Here is a 19,462-nt window from a genome sequence, read left to right as displayed (position 1 = left end):
ACCCATTGTTGCTCACCCTCAGGGGATCCTTGAAGGCCTAGGAAATGTGGAGGTGGCATCTTGCTTCTACTTGGAAAGATGGAAAGACTTGAGGCTCTAAGAAGGGACTGAATTTTCTCAGTGTTACACAGGAACAGCTAGAAAAAGGAAGCTAAGAACCCAAGTCTTTTGGGGTCTGAGGATCCTAGACCATGAGGAACCTGGAAGTCCTAACTCCCAGCTGAGGCCACAGGCCTGGTGTCCTGCCCATCCTGAAGTGGTCATCATTGTTCATCACTGGGGAGTAAGGGATTTATTTGTTTCATCCAAGAGAGGAAGTCGTTGCCCTACCAAAAGTACAACTACATATTTGCTGACATCTATCTCCCTGCCTCCAAGGAGATGCTCATCTACTTAAGTGGGGCTTTGTTCCAGTTTTAAAAGGAGAAGTAGTGTTGAGATAGTAGAAAAATCCTGGACTTGTAATCGTGTGGTCTAAATTAGTCTCCACTCGGCCACTGGTAACTATGTGACCTTGGAAACTTATTTCTCTTCTCTGAATCTGTTTCCTCATCTGGAAAACAAGGAATTTATAAAACTTGAGTATTCTAGGGTCTCCTCTAATATTTTGTGATTCTTTGTCTGTCTTTTATCTAACCTAAACCTTTCTTATTTCCTGGATCTGTTCTCATATTCAAATCTTGTCAGCCGGACAGTTTGCCTAGAAATGTGTCCTGACCGGTTCAGGGCATCTGGAACGTTGGTAAGCACTGGTGGGGGAGGGGGAAGGTTGGATGGATGAGCAGCTCCCTGTTTCTTCCCTTGATCTTCTGACAGAAAATACAAAGGATGCCCTTCCTCACTTTCATATAGGTCACAGGGTTTACAGTAGAAGAGAAATACCCTTAGAAATCAACTATTCGGGGTGGCTAGGTGGTGTAGTGAGTAAAGCACCAGCCCTGGAGTCAGGAGGACCCGAGTTTGGTTCTGGCCTCAGACACTTAAAACACACACACACACACACACACACACACACACACACACACACACACACACACTAGCTGTGTAACCTTGGGCAAGTTACTTAACCCCAACTACCCTCCAAAAGGCAAAAAAAAAAAATCAACTCATTCAACTCCTTTTTTGCAGATAAGGAAACTAAGCCTCAAAGTCATCAAAGTGGCAAAACTAGGGTTTGAACCCAGGTCCTTTGACTCCAGATCTAGTCTTCTTTTCTACTCTACCATGTGCCTCTCAGAGGGAAGAGAGACCAACATCCCAGAGAGTTCAATTGCTTTATTAAGGAAGGCTTTTGTCTGCACGAACCAAGCCCCTGAATGTTTTCTCTCCTGGACAGGGCTGAGATGATGATAGCTGAATGTATTTTTGGAGCTGGGGAATTTGGATTTGCTGCATTGGAGGACTGTGAATTTTAATGGAGTGGAAAGGAGGTGTAATATGCAGCCCTGTCTATCACAGACAGGCTCAGGTTGACTACCAGCTGAGAAGCATGAGTCCTACAGCTTGATAATGTTAGTTGATTCAGAAGGAGGCTTGATGGAAATCACCCTTGACAACGGTAAAATGGTAGGAACTTGAAAAGTCAAATTGTCGTTTCCCACCTACATGCCTTTGCACAGACTTCCACACCTAGTATGCATTCCCTCTTCCCCTCCACCTCTTAGAAGCCCTGGATTCCTTAATGACAGTTCATGACTCATCCTCTGCACCGTCTCCTACAGGAAGCTTTTCCTGGTCCCTCTAATTATTAGGGCCTGTCTGTTTACTGTTCTCTATTCTTTCACTCTGCCCCAATAGAATCAAATAACCAATCAAAAGGCATTTTATAAATCACCTACTATTGGGGCAGCCAGATGGCTCAGCTCACCGGCTCCAGTGTCGGGATGACCTGGATCAAATCCGGGCTCAGATACTCAGCACCACAACCAGAAATAACTGGCCATGTAACCTTGAGCAAGTTAGTTAACCCCGATTGCTTTAAAAAAAATAAAAATAATAAATCATCTACTATGTACCTGCCACTATATCCCTTCCCTCAAGGAGCTTATATCTTCCTTCCCAAGGATCTAACATATCCAAATAGAGGCATATCAAACTATTTACAAATTAGATAATGAGGTTATTTTAAGGGAAGATACAAGCAAGTGGAAAGATAAGCAAAGATTCCTACAGATGGCAGCAGGGAAGGCTTTTCATTCTGTCTTGGTATTCATTGTGCCTAAGAAAGTGCTTCATCCAAAGTAGGCATTTGATAAATGTTGGTTAGTTTGGGATGGCTTTGGCATTCAAACAGTCAGCTCCCAAATTCTCGCTGAGTGTTGGCCTCCATATCTAGTATGGAATTCCTGGCCTTGAGTTCTTCCCCCGTCAATCATCCTTCCTCCCTATTGTAGCCCCTCGGACACACACATTCTGCACAGTGACCCTGGCATCACTCCCATCTGACTTTCTGTTTAAGGTTGACCTCAGACAATTCAGAACTCAGACTTTGGTGGGGTCTTCCCTCCCTGACACCTAAGAGTCGGCTTGTTTTTTGGCATCCATCAGTCCTGTCTTGGTTAGAACACAGCAACAAGGGAAACTTGGCAGCCTTCATGGCATTGGATAGGGAAGACTGGCCCTGAAGCCTACGACACCAGGGAGATGATATATTGGAAAGATTATTAGATATAGACTCAGAGGACCCGAGTTCAATTCCTGCTCTTGTCCATTCGTGTGACTTTGGGCGTGTCACTGAACTTCTTTGGAACTCGTCTGTAAAATGAAAGGGGCTGTCCTAGAAGACCTCTGAGCTCCCTTTCAACTGTAGATCAAGGACTCTAATGATTTATTTCTTCCCCACTTCTTCTCTCCTCTTGTGACCCTAGCCAAGACTCCTTCCCCCATTCTACTTTCTGGGCTTTAAGGAACACATCCCAGTGGTTGAAGTAGAACATTTCTGTAACATCACACCAGGGGAGTGTTAACACGATAAGATTTCTTCTCCCTTAAGATTCAGCTCAGTTATGTCATTAAGCCCTGACTGGCATGTGCTTATTATCTTTCAAAGGGACAATGTCAGCAGCGTTCTTATGGTTTAATTTTTATTTTCTTCTCCTCTGCTCCCTATAAATCCCTCACTAGGCCTGGAGAATGTTGTAGCTGCCTCTGCCAATTGCTCCCCCTCTGTGTTGGAAAGGACCACATTTCCATTGGAACTCGGAGGTCTGCCCTGCCAGGCTGCTGCATGCCACCCCCTCAGGCCCTCAGGTCCTCCTCCAGGGCAATGAGAGTGATCTTGGTCCTGAAAAGTGAGGGTTGTCCTGGCTGTGGTAGCCAGGGATCTGTGTCTCCCATCCTCAGAGTGTGGATTCTCATTCTCATTCTCAGAGAATGAATGAATGTAAAAACTGAGCACTTACTATGTGCTAAACTCTGGAGATGCAAATACAAAAGTGAAGCCATTCCCTGCCTTCAAGAAGCTTACATTCTAAGAAGGGGAGACAGCACATCTAGATCAGTTTTTTGGTTTGGGAAGTAAAAGTGAAAGAAATGTTGAGTCCAGTCACCGGGAAGTAGACTAGCCTATGGCTTCCAGTAGCAGTGGTAGTACTGAGTAGGTTATGATTCCCAAACTGGAGAGTGGGGTGGGGATGAAGGGTACAGGTGGCAAGGCAGCTATTGAGAAGATGTCCAGGGAGAAAAGTGTCACATGGCTGGAGCCAGCCTATAGTCGGCCACATGAAGCTCACTCACCAAGCAAGGAAGTGGAGCCTCTGAACACTGAATACTCTGAATGGTGGGTCCAGAAGGGACCTCAGAGGCTGAGACTAACCCATAGCTGAGCAAGTATCCTCCTGGAACCATTTCTGACAAGTAGTTACTTAGCCTCTCCTGGAAGGTCTCCAGTGAAGGGAACCCCTTCTTCCTAGGGCAGCCGATTCCACTTCTGAACAGCTCCCTTTCTTTATTTCCCTCGCCCACCCCCACTTCCCAAGATCTAGGTGGCAGGTAGGGAGAATAATGTTAGACCCCTTTTACAAATGGAGAAACCAAGGCTCAGAGAATTAAAGGATCTGCTCATCTGGAAAATGGGGATGATAACAGCAACTACCTCCCAGCGCTGTTTGGAGGGTCAAATAAGATGACAGGTGTAAAGTGCTTTACCAGACTTGAAGTGCTATGTGAATGACAGCTATTCTCCTCCTCTTCCTCTTCCTCCTCCTCTTCCTCCTCCTCTTCTCCTCCTCCTCTTCCTCTTCCTTCACTTCCTCCTCTTCCTCCTCCTCTTCTTCCTCCTCCTCTTCCTCCTCCTCTTCTCCTCCTCCTCTTCCTCTTCCTTCACTTCCTCCTCTTCCTCTTCCTCTTCCTCTTCCTCCTCCTCTTCCTCCTCCTCCTCTTCTTTCACCTCCTCTTCCTCTTCTCATCTTCTTCCTCCTCCTCCTTATCTTCTTCCTTCTTCCCTTTCTCCTCCTCTTCTCCTTCTCCTCCTCTTCCTCTTCTTCTTCATTGTCTTCTTCCTCCTCCTCAGTCTGTCCCCATGTGAAACCATCGAGAGTCACCCTCACCTCCCTTTCCAACCCATTCCCTCCTCTTTACTACTTGAAACTGCTTTTGAGTTTTTAGACACCAACATGTAAGAACCCTAGACCCAGAGTTAGAGGCCTGAGTTTGAATCCTGGCTCTGCCACTTTCTGGCGTGAGTCATAGCCCTCCCAGTCACATTTAACTCATCATTAAAATAGGATGGATATTTTATACTGTCTAGAGTTATTTTAAATTATAACTTTATATATATATATATTTAAAAGGAATAACACATTGTACATAATAAATGTGCAGATTCATGTTAAATTCTCTTTTAAAAAATTCTACCATGTTATGCAAATGATTGTTTTTATTTCATAAACTAAAAATAAAATAAATAATTTTTAAAGAAGGGGTGGATAATCCTGGCCCCAGACACACTGCAGATAGATACGTTCACACACATATACATACAGTGAGTGAATGTGCACAAAGCTCATTGCCAGGCTGAAAATGCTATCAGTAAGTGAATGACTATTCTCGTTCAATTCTTATAAATGAAGCTCTTGCAGATCTCTGGGAAGCCAGGCCTGGGAGAAAATGGAAACATGCAATGATTCAGAGCTCCCTTGGTGGTCCAGGATGAAGGAAATGAGAAGAGGCAGTGATGGCCCCCTAGAGGGATGAGGAAAGGGACAGAGACCCCAGAAGTATCTAGAACTGGCTGTTGCTAAATGAGGACAGGGAAATGGGGGCCTCTCTGACTGATGAGGATGTTCTCCATCAAATAATAACAATAATAGCTGCATTCATATGGCACATTAGTTTGCAAAGCGCTATGATTAGCCTACTTCACATGAGTCTTAGAATTATCTCATGGGGTCAGTGCTGCGACATTTTGAACCACATTTTATAGGTGAAAGAAGGTTCAGAATAATTAACTGACATGTACAGGCTCACCCAGTTATTAAAGGTCAGAGGTAAGATTTGAACTCAGGCCTCCCTGCCTCCAAGTCCACTGAGTCACACTACCCCTGAGGAGGCCATAATTGTGACCCTCATGGGATCATGTGAGTTCAAGATGCTAATGACCTCAAAGGCTGTCTAATAGACCCAGACAGATGAAGCTGGCTCACTTTCACACAGCTAGCAAGTGGTGGAGTTATCTTTGAACTCAGATTCCATGGCCCTAAATTCATTCCTCCTTTCAAATCAGTGGTTTCCAAGCCTTTCCAATGTCAAACACTGATTATTCCGCCACACGATAGCAATTGTACAGTTAGGGTCCATTAAGAAAATATTTAATGACAAAAGACAGGAATTCAGTGATAGTTTTAAATACATTTCCAGTTCATCCATCACAATCCTAGCTATAGGCATTTAAGTTAGTTATTCTCAGCTATACAATGATCCAAGACAATCCCAAAGGATTAATGATGAAGCATCCTATCCACCTTATTATTGATTGAATAAAGACTGAAATGTGCTGTTTTCCACTGTCTTTTATTCTTTTTCTTTCATTGGAGTCTTCTTGTACAAAATGACTAATGTGAAAATGTATAATCTGTATCTGATTGCTTACTGTCTGGGGGGGGAGCAAGGGAGGGGTAGAATTTAGAACTCAAAACTTTAAATAAAAATGTTTTAAAAATTTGTGCACAGGTTGCAAGATGTTATTTAGTGAATCTATAAAAGGTGTGTTTGCTTATTTATTGTGTCATTTTCTGTTGTGTCTAATGCTTTCTGACCCCATTTGGAGTTTTCTTGGCAAAGATACTGGGGTTATTTACCATTTTCTTCTCTAGCTTGTTTTGCAGATAAGGAAACTGCCACAAACAGGGGTAAGTGACTTGCCCAAGGTCGCATAGCTAGTGTCAGAAGCTGTATTTCCACTTAGGAACAGGAGTCTTCCTGACCCCAGGCCAGACACTCTATCCACTATGTCACCTAACTGCCCTTATTTATTACACCAAGGCATTTAAAAGCTAGGGTCAAGATTGTACTGGAGCCAGTTGTTAAATTTTCAGCCTGAGCATTTATATCTCAGAAATTAGCAAATGCTACAAATTACTGCTTGATGTATTGTTTGGTTGATTGTCAATTCTTGCAAAAGTAAGGAAAAAATATTTATAATGCAGCTTAAGCATATCAAGTATGCTTCTCTACCCCCTGTACAGCTGGTTGTTAAACATCTATCACCTCACCAGTGAGGCTGCATATAATAACTCTACCGTCCCACTCCAGAGTTCAAAACACACACGTGCACATACACACATAAACCTGAGTGCACATGACTATAAATAGTGAAATCTGTGCCAACGGGAAATCCTAATGGCCCCCTGGGGAGGTGCCACCAGGATTGTGGGAGAGGCAGCACCAGACACATTGGAATCTCTGAAAATATTAAAACGGGATAGGTGACGGGAATGGAAGACAGAATATCAGGCCTGGTGAGTTTAGATAAAAGTCCTAAAATCTGTGTATGTCAGAACTGGGAGGGACTTTGGAACACAAAACATAAAACATCAGTGCTAAAAGCAACCCTGGAAATGTAGAAAACAGAATGTCAGAGCTGGGAGGGACCTTAGCAAATAGAACAGAGAATATCAGAGCTGGAAAGGATCTGAGAACATACAACACGAAATGTCAGCATCCTAAAGAATCTTGGAACATTCAACATTGAATATTAGAGTTGGAAGAGACTTGACAGGGAGAAGCCTGCCTGAGGGGGGGAGTAGCTTTCTGGACTAGCTATTTTAACAAATTATTTTTGATAAATAAGCCCTGAGCTCTGTTGTTTCTACCTTGCTAGAGAACCGCCAGGGCTGTCAGCACCCTTTAGATTTCAGCACCCTGGTGAAAAGCCCCATTGTTCCATCCTAGTTAAAACTCTACTTACAGAGGTGACTTGATACAAAGTTGCACTATTTTGCACTTGTGTTCAACACTTTCACTTGAATATGCTTTGATGTTCTGTCCATATGTGCCTGTCTTGTCTGTCACCAGAGACTGCGAAGTTCCTCAAACGGCAGGATCCCCTCTTCTACCCCCACCCCCATAATCTTTGAGAGGAGACAACATGGCATAGACCAGGAGAGAGACACGGCGCCCTCTAGTTCTATCTCTGATACTCTTTGCATGACTCTGGACAGGGTGTGTGTCTGTCTGTCTGTATCTGTGTATGGCATGATTGGTCCAGGTCTCACCTTGAGAGGCAATACGATGGCAGTAATGCCAGTAGCAATTCTCAATTAGTGCTTTGAGATCTACAAGGAGCTCTTAGTCTTGGAGTCAGGAGAGATCTGGGTTCGAATTTTGCCTCTGTCATTGTAACTATGACCCACTCTTTCAATCTCTCAGAGTCAATTTCCTTATTAATAAATCAGGAGTGGAAATCCTTGTGGACCCTCCTAGAGGGTTGGAGCATCGTAAGGAACAAGCAAGAGTTTTGTTCACCTTCAAGGTGACATCCAAGTTACCCATTATTCATGTTAGGTCCTATGTGTCCAAGGACCTTCCAGCTCTGACATTCCACACCCTGTGCTTTTAGGCTTCTCCCAGCGCTAACATTTTGTGATTCTTCTGCCTGAGAGAAGGATGTAAAATATTGTATCGGTGTTAAATAATATAGGAAGGGGAAAGACCAGTCAGAAAATAGTTAATGTGAAAAATGGGGGCTTTAGTCAATTTCAGGTACTATGGTTCCTGCCTTCCTTCTCCTTCTAACTCCCTAATTCTTAAGCCTCCCTTTCCCATATTCAGTGTCTTCCCCATATGGAAGTACCTGATAAATTCATTCCCAATAAAAGTATTAGGGAGTTTCAATGATCTCTCTCAGGGTATTTGCATTTTAAAAGAAGCTCATAGGAAAAGGATAAATTTTGAAGTCAAAGGAATCAATTTCTCAGGGTAGAATTTGGGGCATTAGTAGGGAGATTACAGAATCATAGAATATTAGAGTCAGAAGAAACCTTAGAGATCACTTGGAAGAAATAAAACATTCTTGGGCTCTAGTCTGAACTCTGCCCCTAATTCACATGGTGACCCTGGGTTTGTCATTTCCCCCATCTAAGAATAAAGTTTGTTCCTCTGTAAAATGATGTTAGAGAAGAAGGTCCCTGTTAGCTCTGACATTTCAATGTTCTTTTCATAAAAATCAATTTTTATAGATCTGTTTTTACATCATTTGCATTTCCTGGTCTATCCCCTCTCCTCCAATCTTCCCCCCAGAAAGTCATCCTCTCAGTTTATAGATAAAGAAACCAAAGGCAAGTGACTTGTGCTGGACAACACAACCCCTACTCTTTAGAGCCGGTCCTCAGACTCAGGTCTCCTGCCTCCAAATCTGGTGCTCAGATGGCATGATTTAAGAGAAAGACAAATGATGGTCTCAGGTCCAGCTGAGGCAAAATCTGTGTGCCCTTCCTGCGGAAATGTTTCCCAGTCAAGGTCGCTTGAGGTCTTCAGCACAATCAAGGGAAGAGGAAAGGGCAGGGTCTAGGAAGGCCAAAATTATCTTCCAGCTGACAAAGGAGACTAGATTTCTCTATTTGAGGCAGGGGTTCTATCCACTCTCCACATCTTTTCCCAGGTCTGCCCTGAGGTTCAAATAAGCTAATTTTGCAAATTACTTTGTCACCCTGAAGTACTATATAGATGTTCCCTGCTAGTTAACATCAGATCCCATGTTTCCGACCCTCAAGAAGATGACAGTCTAATTAGGGAGACCCATCTATAGGAAGACCTGAGGACACAGCCTAGCATTATGGGATGCGCTCAGGTCATTCAGAACAAACAAGTCTGGAGCTTGGAGGAATGGTCAGAGAGGCAGTGAGCCCTTTCCATTTTCAACTCCATGGAAAAGAGAGAAAACAAACTGTTTTTGCAAATCCCAAGGAAACCCAGGTGTAAGTTACCCAGATGTCCAGAGAAAATAGGCCAGGAAGATTTTGCCCTGTGGTTATAATAGTTATAATAGAAAGACAGGTGGATGGAAGGAGAGTGAGCACTCCTGTAGGGGATCTTTGTAAAACCATCTGTTTTCTATATACAGATAAAATATCAATATATAATAAGTTGACAAGTCTCTGGGCCTCTGGGGGATTGGATATTGATTGCTGTTTCCAATCTACATGAAGATTTATCGATGGTAGTGGACTATTAATTCTCCACTTGGTGTTTATCAATGGACTTCGAGCTCTGGTGACAGGAGAAGTCAATAACTCAAGGAGATAGCCACCTCTTGCTCTGTTCAATTCATCATAATGGCTAGCAGGTCTTGCTCTGGATGGAAATGCTAATATATTGCCATTTGGACAACCAGCTCTGAGAGACAAATGTTGGAAGTGGAGAGGACACCACATAGGGAAGTATAATTTGTTTTGGCCATTTCTGAGGATCCCTGAATGTTAAAACTGGATGAGAAATCAGAACACAGAGTTATAAAATTTCAGAATTCGGTGTGTCCAAATTTCAGAGCTGGAAGTGACCACAAAGGCCATCTGGTCTAAACCACACCCGACCAGGAACATCCCTCTGGGGAGGATGACCCCAGTTTCACTTTAGGAATATGAGGGCTGAGAAAAAAGAAAAATAACAAGCAATTGGTTCTACTTTCTCTCTCCTGCCTGTCATCATTCTAGCCACAATGAGCCACTGGACTTATGCTAGTTTGGTCTCCCTCTTTCCCCTAAATCAAAATCCAATCCTTAGTTTCTGTCCTCAGTCCTCACCATCAATTTCAGTTTATTCTTAGCTTTTCAACTCTAGAAGCGGTTCTTATTGGACCAAGCCACATCTCTATGCTTATCCTGCATCCCCAGTCCTTGCATTCATCTTCTCTATATATTTCCAAAATTTACCGTTGAGTTCCCTGACCATTCACATTGGTAGCTTCAGACAACTCCTCTTTTTCTTCCTCACTGGCTTTTATTTTTCTGTTTGTGTTTCACAAATTCCATTATAGAGCACCTTTCATCATTCTTGGACTAATGACCCATGTAGAATTTGATATGATGTTATTATAACTGACCTTTCTTGGAACCTTTGAAAATTTGCTCACCCCAAATCTAGGAGATGTGCCAAACTTCACCTGGCTTTCTTTTCCTTTATCACTCATCTTAAGATAGAGTGGTCACCTGTCCCCACAGCTTATATTGTTCCTGTTTCAGCAACTGCTTCCTCCTTGCTGGTCATAATAGTAATTCCTCCCACAATTTAACTCTCCATTAGGTACTAGCTACTCTACTTTTGGAAGAGAGGACTCTTTCTGAGCCTCAGTTTCTCCACTGAGAAACTGAGGTGAGGTAGGACCAATTACCTGTAAGATTCATTCTAGTTCTAAATATATGATCCCATAATTGTGACCCTTGGGTCCTCAGTTATCTGCATGTTGTCTCTCCCATTAGATTGTAAGCTCCTTGAAAACAGGGACTGTCTTTTGTCTCTTTTTGCATGCCCAGCACTTAGGACCGTACCTGGAACATAGGTGGAAACAAGGTGCTTAATAAATGCTTTTTAACATGAACTTGACTCGCTGGATAATCTCTCTCTGATGACACTTATAATTGCTTCTCATCCCTTGCAGCATAAGCAGCCATTTTCATTCTCTTTGGCTTTATCCCTCCCTTCAAGGCAAGAGTCTTCTGCCTTTTACTTGGCTCAAAGTCTTCAGCATTCCTTCTTCCTTCTTTATATCACATTCTTTCAGCTACCAGCCTCCTGGAACAGTTGAGGGTTGCCCTCTGCCTCTTCAGATCCCTTACTTTGGTTCCTTTTTACCTTAAAGCTCCCCTTCCCTTATTTCAAAGAATACTTTGTTCTCCTTGAGACTCCAGCAAGATGAGAAGCCCTTTTTCATTTTCTCTCAAAGGGAGAACAGCTTGCCCCTTTTCCCTGCATAGCTGTTACTTGATGCTAACAGAAACACAAAGTTAGACTCTTTTCTTCAGGCCATTGCAAACTCCCCTGGCTTTCTGTCCCTGCTGAAGGTCACATCTCTAGGGCTCTCTTGCCTGTCAGGTGGCCATTGCCATGACTAACCCTCATGGCAACCTAACATGGAAAACTGCCTGGTGGCCGCATCTGTTTACTCTGGCTACCAAGTACCCCTGAGTGAGATCTTCCCACCTTTTCTCTTGAAATGATGCTTACTTTGCTTTGCTCCTTTTGAATTCCAGAGTTGGATGGGCTTCTAGGATACAGAATGTCAGACCTAAGCGTTTTCAGAACATAGAAAATCAAGGCTGAGAAGGACCTTAGAACTTAGAATGTCAGAGATGAAAATTACTTTTGAAAATAGAATGTCAGAGGTGGGGGTGAGGACCATACTGCTTAGAACATAGGATGTCAGAGCTGGGAGGGACTTAAGAATATAGAATGTCAGAACTAGGAAGAATATTAGAATAAAGAATGTCAGAGACAGAAGGGACCTTAGAACATAGAATGTCATCACTGGAAAGGACCTTAGAACATAAGGCATCAGACCAGAAGTGATTTAGAGCTGAGAGACCATAAAAATGTGGACTCTCAAAGTTAAGAGGGACCTTCAAACATAGAACATGGGGACCTTTCCTGGTCCCCCAACTGTTAATGCCTTACCTTTTAGAGCACCCTCATCTACTTTAGATATATAAATATATCTACATATTAATAAATATCTATAGCTACATATGGGTAATATGACTATATACACACATATATGTTCTCATATGTACCTAGTTGTTTACATGATTTCTCCTCCATTAGAATGTACATTCCTTGAGGTTGGGGACAATTTTTTGCCTGTGTCTCTATCTCCTGCTCCCACAATGTTTATTGACTTGATAGAACTTGATAGATATCAGAACTGGAAGTGACCTTAGAACATAGAATGTCAGGTACTCCTAAGAAGTCAAAGAAAAAAAAACTCCAGATTCACCCAGATATTTCTAGTAGCACATTTTTGTGGCAGCAAAGAATTGAGAACAAGAGATCAGAGAGTGGCCAAACAAATTGTGGTGCATGGCTGTAATGAACTCTTACTGGAAAGGATGGATAGGATGAATAGAAAAGCATCGGAAAACTTACATGAACTGATACAAAGTGAAGAAAACAGAACCATACGAATATACATGGATGGGCTTCCCCAGAATATATCTGTAGTCTGGCTTCAGCAAACTGCCAAAAAGGTTGGTTCGTGACACAAAAAAGGTTAGAAACTCCTGTTCTAAGACAACAAATTACAGAGTAGGTGCTGATATACATGAACAGAAGGAATTTCCTCCCTGAGAGTTCTCTACACTCCCATTCCAAGTTTCCCAATGAAATCACAAATCTGGAAAAAAGACAATTGACAAAGTATAAATAATTCAGAGAAGGTTAATAAGGAGTCCTGTTGTGGTAGTCCTTTAAATTCAACAATACAAATGGAAATTACAATAGCAAAAACAGAATAGTCTAAACTAAAAATGACAAAATTATAATGACCCAGCTTGGACCAAAAGAAGAGAAATAAGGTTATACCACTCCCAGCTTTCTGCAGAAGTGGAGAGACCATCAGTGTGGAATGCTTAATAGAAAATCAGTCTTTTTCAGCGCACTGGCTATTTAGCTGATTTTTCTCTTTCTTTCATTTTTGCTTTATTGTAAGAGATGGCTCTCTGGGAGAAGTGGAGGAAGGGATAATTGTGGGAAATGTAGGGGCTTTTCATTCATTTTTTTTTTCAAAAAGAATGCTGAGCTGAAAGGGGCCTTTAGGAAGTGGTAAGTCTAACGCTAGACAGAAGAAGAAACTTAGATCCAGAGAAGGAAAATTCCATACCCAAAGTAACCAAATGAAATACCGGTATTTAGTATTCTGATTCCTAGAGCAGAGCTGTTTGAGGCTCACATCACTCCTGGCTTTACTCTCCCAGAATCCAATCAGACAACAACTTCCACCAAGTTGACAGTATGCCAAGCACACTCTGGACAAATTGTTTTGTGAAGAGCTGGACACTTATCCCTGGGACAAAGCCTTCCAGACATGCCTTTCAGCCAAAAGTGCATTGCAGTGCCCCACCCCCACCCCCAATCACAACCAAGTGGCAACGTTCTCAGAGGATGTCATTCCAGGAACCATCTTGATGGTCTTTTTTAGGTAGCTCAGAACAAAGGAAGAGTTGGTTTAGGAAAAAATAACCCAAATCTTTAGTTTTTACTTGTTAAGCGAGCAGGGGAGTTGAAGTTCAGAGCTCTGCTCCTAATGTTAAAAAAAATAATAAAAATACAAAGCACAGGTTGAATTCCCTTTCAGGATGGTTAGTCTGTTTGACGGCAGATGTTGACCACACACTGACCCCTGACTCTAGGTCTTGACCACAGGCTGATGCCTAAGCCCCACACCCCACTCCAAAGATGGGTCTCTGACACAAATCTCAGGGCTTAGGGTCAGAAATCACTTGGGTTCATATCACACCTCTGATACCCACTACCTGTGTGGCCATGGGTAGTTTTTTAACCTCCCTGAGCCTCAGGTGTTTATCTGCAAAATGGGGATAATAAAGTTTGTGGTACCAGTTCATGGAGTTGTTGTAAAGAGCACTAACACTCAAGTCCTTTGACTTGCCATTGAGAAGCAGCAATTATTATCTCCATTTTAAAGTCAAGGAAACTAAGGCAGACAGAGGAGGTTAAGTACCTTACCCAAAGTCACATCGCTGCCAAGTGTCTGAGGCCAGATTTGAACTCTAGTCTTTGACTCCAGGTTCAGCATCTTGCTTCTTCAGAAAGCTGGGAAGACCCAGGTTCAAGTCTCATCTCTAACACATACTGACTATGTGATGCTAAACAAGTCCCTTAATCTCTTATTGCCCCAGGAAGCTTTCTAAAGGTTTCAGTCGACTCTGTTATGTTACAAGTGTTATGTTATTGTTTTTTAAATATATTTATAACAACTATATTTTAATACAATTGGTTTTCTTTGTAGTCCTATGTATTTTATATTATGCATTTTTAAGCTTTACAAAGTGCTTTATGTGATATGAAAATTTGGAAAAGTAAAATTACACTTAAATTCCTAGAGAGTAGAAATAATCTTTTAATTAGTATACAGTGCTGGAATTATTGATTAAATAATAGCTAAGTTTAAAAAAAGTATATGACATCTATTTCAGGGTATATCTAATAGACATTAATTAAATTATTAACCTTAACTTTCTTTTTTTTCATAAATGCTTCTTTTTTAAATTCTTTTTTTTTTTGGAGGGCAATTGGGGTTAAGTGACTTGTCCAAGGTCACATGGCTAGTTTTTGTGTTAAGTGTCTGAGGCCAGATTTGAACTCAGGTCCTCCTGACTCCAGGGCCAGTGCTCTATTCACTGTGCCACCTAGCCACCCCCAACTGTAACTTTCAACTAACTGCTATATGCCACTAAAATAAAGAAGCAGGCCTAATCTTTCATGTGAAACTTCTTGAATTCAGTGGCAAGAAAATGAAACTTTTTCCTGGTAAAGTCTTAGGTAAACTCAAAGAAACTTTACAGAACTCATTTAAGTTCTATCAAAAATTTAACCAATATGATTTATCCTCAAATTTTACAAGGATATTTGCCCGAATACTATTTTCAGTAAAATGGATCATTGAAAAGTAATATTTTCCAGTTTAACAACAAAATGCAGATAGCCATTTGGGACTATCAGCTTTGATGTATATTCTACCACACACACCAAAATAGGATTGACTACTGAGACAATTGTGTTACACTACAAAAAGTTTAAAATAATTAAAATATTTTCTTTATAGTACAACCAAACTTTACAATCCACCCCTTTTCCTAAACTTACTACAGTGATTAGGAGTTGTGGCACTTTGTTTTCTGGAAAAAAAACAAAGCAATCAAAAAAAAAAAGGTCTTCCTGACTCCAGGTCTGGTGCTCTGTTCACTTCGCCACCTAGCTGCCCCTATGTTACAGAATGTTAATGGTAAAGAAAACACAGGTATCTTGGATCATAATTTCAATTGACACTTTGTGAACTCTCTTATTTTATTGTATTTACCATCTATTCAATTAGGAAAATTCCTTTCTCATACGACGATTAAACATATATGGGTATCATAAATTTTCATTTCTTTGTTCAGTAGTCAGTCTTAGGTTGGCTCCTTGTACAAGTCTGCTAGTTTTAAGGGAATAAATGCTGTAACTGTTTATCACTATTTGTTGTCTCCTTTAACCAAACTTTTTAAAGGTTAACAAAAGGAAATGTAGCAACTTTCAGAGCTGTTTTCTACAGTTTTTTGAAGAAGTAATTTCCACATCAACATGGCCAAAAGGGTCTAATCTGACCCCTTAAAAAAAAAGTTCGTCTCAATACTTATTAGTCCCTAGATAGGCTCCATTTTCCATCCCTACTGTTTTCTCTTCTGCTGTCATAGTCATGGCTCCAACCATCATGGAGCCTATCTTCATAGTAGGAATCCTCTCCCTTTGCTCAATAATGATGGTCAGATCCATGATCACCATAACGCTGCTCACGGCTATGCAACCATCTCACTGGTAGGGACGGGAGTTCTGATGGTTTTTCTCTGTGACGCTGGGGTATCCTGGCACCACTGCGAGTTCGAAGAAAGGCTGAATGAATGACTATGCTGCTGCTCTGAGGGTATAAAAGTAGGCTGATCCAAGGGCTTCCCGCTGAATGATCCCTGCTGCTGCCACAGAACGTGGTTCATCACAGCCTGTCTTTGAAGATGACCTGGAGATGAGAAAGACCTCTGAGGGTCTATGCAGAATTATATCCAGATGTCACGTCATCCTTATTCCTTAGAAGCCTCTGCTCCTGAGACGCATGACCACTTCCTGATCTGAACTGAATTCTGATGGGCCTTCCAAAAAGTGTTATTCCGTTAAGTAGGTTCATTGCGTAAGGAACAGATTCTTCATGCTTGGAATTCACAAATGCAAACTGCGTTGGTTTACAATCTTTATCCTTTGGCATTGTAACTTTTGTTACAGGATCTGCTTGGTGGAAAAGCTCGAAGAGGACCTCCTCCGTCACTTTAACGTGGAGGCTGCCCACAGAGAGACTCTGGTGGGCTTGGGCACCAGCTGCGCCCATCTCTGCAGCGGCACGCCCCACTGCTAGGGTAGAATCGCCGTCGCCAGGTGTACTTGGCAAGCCCGGAAAGTTGTCCCTCCCACTTTCCCCCCTCCCGCTCGGACAAAGACCACGCCCCCTGTCTCCTACTCACCTCGATGTACGTTAGGATTCGAGTGCGCATGCTCCCTACTCAAACCTTTCCTTTATGGGAAATTCTCGAGGAAGCGTCTCTTTTAACCATGGCAACGTGGTCAGTTACAGAGGCCTAGCGAACCCGCCTGGAGCCGAGAGGCGACGCAAGGTGACCCAGCCCCTTCCCTGGGACCACCGTAATTAGAAGACGGCCCTGCCCTTGCAATTACAACTGCACGGCGACAGAGGCGAAGGGTGTGCGGCCGGCGATCAGTTCCCAGAGACCCGGGACGAGGTTCGGCCTTTGAGGCTGGTGTCCAGGGATAATGTCCCGAGAGGAATCCCCAAGGTCGGCCCGCTGCCGGCTCCACGGGGTGAAGCACAGTCCGAGCCCTCCCTTCCTTTATAAAGGGAGGGAGCAGAAGGAGAGGCGCCCGCCCAGAGGCTTACCTGCCCAGGTGGCCCAGGTCTGAAGCCGCCCCGCCACCGCCCGTATTGTGCATTTAAAAACGCGGTTCTGAGGAGTTCATAGGTTTCACCAGACTGCCCCCAAAAGAGGCCCATGACAGAATAAAAGGCGAATGGTCTCTGGTCCAAAACTATACGTTATGTAGCAGGCGCAGATCTACTTTGAGAGAGGGAGTTTCCACATTGGGAATGCTCTCCACCAAGGACATCACGTTTCTGGAAGCAAAGACAGTTGGTAAACTGGGAATCATTCCGACTAGAGGAGCAAGGCTTCAAGAGAGCCTCTGGGTCCCCTACTGAGGATATTGACCCGACTGAAGATGTTTAGTCTAGAGACCAAGGAGATGGTGACTGTATTCAAGTGTTTGAAAGACTGCCTAGTGGAAGAGGAATTAGGCTGAGTCTGATTGGCCCCATAGGAGAGATCTCAGAGCAGCAGAGAAGGAATGTTAGTCTCCTCATTTGGAAACAACCAAAAACTTATCACCCCAGCCAAAGTAGAATGTGACCGACTCTGGGCAGGGTGCTTGGCCCTTCCTTGCTGGTCTTTAAGTAAAGGACAGGTGTGCCCTGGGATGGGATTTGATAGGAGATATTCTTGTCCATTCAGGTATGGGCTGGCGTAGATGGCCTCTGAGGTCATTTCCAGCTGTGATATGAATGGGTGAACGAAAAGCATTGACCAAATGCCTACTATGTGTTTAGTACTGTGCTTGGAGCTGGAGGTAAACAGAAAAAACAAGTGAGATAGTGCCTAGATTCAGAGAGTTTATAATCTAACAGAAGGTGACAACTATATAGGGGAATGGTGGTCAGGGAAGGGAGTTTTCATCTAGGGAGTTGGGGTGAGGGTGACAGGGTAGGTCTGGGTCTTTCCCACAGCAATGGGAAACATTGATTTGTTTTCCTTTCCTGGAATAAGAGGAGGAAAAGGGAAAGAGGAGAAGGTGAGCAGCAATGATATCACAGGGCAGATAGCAAGGTAATTGGATGGTGTGGGAAACATGCTGTGTTCTGAGCTACCTATCCATCAGTAATCAAATATTTATTAAACCCCTATGTAGTTCCTGGTTTCTGAAGCCTTGGTCTACCCCTTTTTTTGAGTCTCAAGGGATTTCATGGTAACCAGACTTCAGAAACTGATGGTCTTGTGGACAGAGAGGTGGCCTCAGAACCAGGAAGATGTGGGTTTGATTCCCACATTTGACATCTTTGGTCTGCTTAACCCTGGACAAGTTGCTTAACTCCTCAGTGCCCCAGGGAACTCCCTAAAATTTTAAGTTGCAAAAGAAGTGCTAATTTAGGTAGCATTGGTATAAAGAGTTCCCCATACTACTGAAATCATAAGTCTCTAGTCCAAAAAAGGATAGTGAAGAGACAGACTGGAACCTCCTATTGCTGTGAGGAACTTGTTGAGGGGACTCCCTCTCCCAATGCAGGTTGGCACCAGTCCAAAAAGTGAGGTTATGAGAACTTTCAAGGTCATCTAGACCAACTGTCCTAGAAGGTTAAATCTCTTCTATAGCTTTCCTTCCTTTTTTCATTCAATAAAAAATTTATTAAGTGCCCACTACTGCCAGACACTGTGCTAAGCACTGGGGAGAAAAGAGGCAAAAGACAGTCCCTTCCCTCAAGAAGCTTACATTAATGAATCTAATAATCCCTGAAACTACCCAAACACTTCCAATAATAACTACCAACCAAAGTTGGTCAGTCAATAATCAATTAAGCACCTACTATATGCCAGGCAGCATATTTCATCGTTGGACAGCTCTCATTATTTGAAAAATACTTCTTTGTACTGAACTAAAATCACCTTCCTTATAAATTTCACTCATTGGACTAAGGGCAAGGGGTGAAAGTGGCAGAGGGAGATTTTTCCTCAATGTGAGAAGACATTTCCTAAGTAGAATGGATTGCCTTAGGTAGTAATGAGCTCCCTGTTACTGAAGACTTTGTTGGGGTTGTTGTAGAAGGGATTTTTCATGTTGTCTTAGATGGCATTTGAGGTCCCTTCCCATGAAATTCTTTGATTTTATGATTCTGTTTTCCCAGTCCTATTTCAAATGTTCTCAGTCTCACAGAGCATATTTAATCCCTCTTCCTTGGGACAGTCCTTCATTTACTTAGAGAAGGACATCTCCCTTGATATGGTACAGTAGATAGGGTACTGGACTTGGAGTTGGGAAGACCTAAGTTCAAATTCAACCCAAGACAGTTGCTGGGTGACCCTGTTCCCTCATCTGTAACATGAGGTCAGACCCTCCATCAGTGGCCTGTAGGGTCACTTCCAACTCT

General features: G+C 42.7%; 1 long non-coding RNA gene and 1 pseudogene across 1 annotated transcript in view; both read right to left on the bottom strand.

Annotated features, from left to right (window-relative positions):
• The window catches only part of LOC138163862 (uncharacterized), a 72,555-nt gene that overhangs the window by 35,126 nt on the left and 17,967 nt on the right, over positions 1-19,462 (bottom strand). The gene's annotated exons all lie outside the window — the stretch shown is intronic.
• LOC138163442 (RNA-binding protein 7 pseudogene) lies at positions 15,436-16,667 on the bottom strand (annotated as a pseudogene).

The sequence above is a fragment of the Petaurus breviceps genome, unplaced genomic scaffold (genome assembly GCF_028583685.1).
Source record: "Petaurus breviceps papuanus isolate PSGF00001 unplaced genomic scaffold, PetGlider_PUasm1.0 188, whole genome shotgun sequence".
Taxonomy (NCBI): domain Eukaryota; kingdom Metazoa; phylum Chordata; class Mammalia; order Diprotodontia; family Petauridae; genus Petaurus; species Petaurus breviceps.
Note: the sequence above shows the minus strand (reverse complement) of the source record. Positions and strands in the feature narration are given on the sequence as shown.